Source organism: Solanum tuberosum, unplaced genomic scaffold (assembly GCF_000226075.1).
Source record: "Solanum tuberosum cultivar DM 1-3 516 R44 unplaced genomic scaffold, SolTub_3.0 scf00086, whole genome shotgun sequence".
Taxonomy (NCBI): Eukaryota; Viridiplantae; Streptophyta; class Magnoliopsida; order Solanales; family Solanaceae; genus Solanum; species Solanum tuberosum.
In genome coordinates, this window is record NW_006239010.1 from 1,709,305 (window position 1) to 1,712,486 (window position 3,182).

Below are 3,182 nucleotides of genomic sequence, written 5' to 3' on the forward strand. Positions count from 1 at the left end.
CCGATCTTCAGTTCAGCAGCATCAGTGGTGAGTCCTCATTCTTCGAGGACTAGTGACATGTTTATCTTTATCGCTTTTAGTCTTTAGTTTCAGTTTTGCTAGATCTAGTTGGGGCATGTCCTAACATTTCTAGTCAGTTTAGAGGCTTATTTCAGACATAGATAGATTCAGCTTAGTATTGAGTTAATATCTTCCTTGTATTAAACTCATCAGTTTTCATTTATCTCAGTTATAGTATATGGGTATTCCCCATCTTTTCATCTTATCTATGATTTAGCTTCCGCACAATTTCTATTATTCAGATTATATTTAGTATGCTCATGATCATGCCAGCAGGGTTAGCTTAAGATCACTTGTGGTCCTAGGTCCCGTGTCCGCGTCTCGGGGGTAGCTCGGGGCGTGACACCTCTGATTTCAATGTGATTTCCTTTAAGTTTCTTTTGGAGCAATTTCGCGGTAGTTTCTACTGTCAGTTCTAAGTGCTACTTTTTGAAATTTCAAAGACCTTTTTTAGGGAGAAGACACAAGTACCCCCCTAGACTATGACCGAAATTCCAAAGAAACACCTTAACTAAACTAAGGTCCTATTACTCCCCTGAACTCATTTTTTTTTAGTAATTTTGTACACCTTTTGGCTTATGTGGCACACCCCGTGACTCCACTCAGTTGAGGCGCATGAGAGATATTTGGATGCCACGTAAGACAAAAAGGTGTACAAAATTACAAAAAAATAATGAGTTCAGGGGGGTAATAGGACCTTAGTTTATTTAAGGTGTGTCTCTGAGATTTGGGTCATAGTCTAGGGAGGTACTTCTACCTTTTCCCTTTTTTTTATTATAGGCATAGGAGAAGTAATAATTAAATGGCGGAAATCTTAGTAGCTCAGTTGATTGTCTTTCTACTTAAACTTTCAGCTTATTAATGAGGATTCGATTCCCCACATTGTACTCCACATCGGCCCATCTAGCTTATGTGGATTCACGTGAACACATACCGCATTAGCTAGATCTGCCCCTGACCACATCACAACTTGCATTGAACATATATTACCATTGCAATATCTGAGAGCATAATATTCAAAAATATTATGTCTCAATCCCGAACGAGTGAGCAAAATTTATAGACAATAATGTAAAATTCAATTGCACAAACCAACCTATAAAGAGATTATATATTATCACTTTCGTACTACAACTACGATATTATATTTGATCCCAACCAAACTAGTTATCATGTAATATGAATCTTTATAATTATCTCCTATATATATGTGTCGTGCTTGAGTTTTCGGTAAGTCTACATGGATTCTAAGAAATTGCATATATATATATATATATATATATATCAAGATATTCCTTTCATATGATTCTAGGTCTACCTTATTGCCTTTAATTAACTCCATCAATCATCATGGTTGTACATGCTAAACATAATTATTAAAATCAGGATCTTGAACATGATGAACTCAATTGAAAGCATCGTAAAATATGTATTTGAAAATTAAATTTATACCATATTATAAGGTTACCAATTCTTCTATGGAAGTGACAATTGATAACTCTAAAAAGAACTTGACCATTTCTACCAAGGTATGGAAAAAGAGCCATGAGCTAGAGGAAGTAGTTTCAAGACTTCATCCAAACTACAACTCATGATATTGACTTGGGCGGTGACAAGTTTGACGAACTTAGTCCAACTATAACTCATGATATTGACTTGGGCAGTGACATATTTGATGGGGATGATGGGTGATTTTATCATGTAAAATTATTACTTTTAGTGGTAAAATTGATTGAGTAATTTTATAAAAGAAAAACTCAAAGTTAAGTGATTTTATTGATATAAAACAAAGTTGAATGACTTAACAAGATAATCCCTCAAAGTTGGGTGGCATTTTAAGATATTTACTCGTTTGTAATTTGAGAAGAAATTAATGATTTCCACAAACTTATATTGCAATATCATATCACATTGGCCAACTTTTTAAAGACAAACACAAGAAGAGTCTGTTGCGTTTGCGTAAGTTCAGGGGCAAGGAAATTTCTCATTTAAGAAAAGTCAGTCTACTTGGATTATTAAGAAAGAAAGAAAATATATATTTATATTATATGGTCAATCAATTACTTGCATTATTAAGAAATAAATTTAAAAACATATGGATATATATTATATGGTCCAGAACCAAGTTTGATATACACTCTCAAATATATTTTTATTTATTTATTTAATAACAATAAATAAGTTAATCAATTTTTTTAGAGGTTCACAAGTTAATATACATATATATATATATATATATATATTTTAATAACAATTTAGGATCTACGGAAAAGCTACTGAATTCGTCCGAACCCCCATTTAGCTACGCCCCTGCTTGCACCCCTTTGTCTCCACCCCTTACAAGAACATCCGTTAGTTTAGGTATGAAATCAACAAAATAAGAATATTTCAAGTTTTCTTTAACCTATTCACTCTTCATTTAATTTGTGTGTCTGTGTGTTGTTTATACATAAACAACTCCCTATGTTTAGTTTGTATGACATAGTATGATTTGACAGGCCATTTAAGAAGGCATTGAAAACTTTTGAAATTTTTAGTCTTAAATTACATGTCAGAACATATGTATAACTACTATTTTTTTTTGTCATTATCGAAAGAGTTTAATCCCTTGCTTATTTCATTGATATCAATGGGTTTATATACAATGAATACAAGACTATAATTAAGGAAACTAACTAGCTATAAGAGGAACTAAATATACACTTAACTAATGTGATATATACAAAGAATCAGAATATCTTTATCAGATATTCTAATAAATCAGAATATCTAGAATATCTTTATCATATATTCTAACACGCCCCCTCAGTCAAAGCGGGATGTCGCCGAATGCTAAGACTGTCCCGAAAATCCTCAAATAACACCAACGGAAGACCCTTGGTGAATATGTGTGCAATCTGATAATGCGAGGGGATATGTAATACTCGAACTTTGCCGCGAGCCACCTTTTCTCGTACAAAATGTATATCCATTTCAATATGCTTAGTGCATTGATGCTGAACATGATTACCAACAAGATATATGGCACTCACATTGTCACAATACACAAATGTAGCTTGTTGGATAGGACAATGAAGTTCCAAAAGCAAATTTCGCAACTAACATGACTCAGAAACCACATT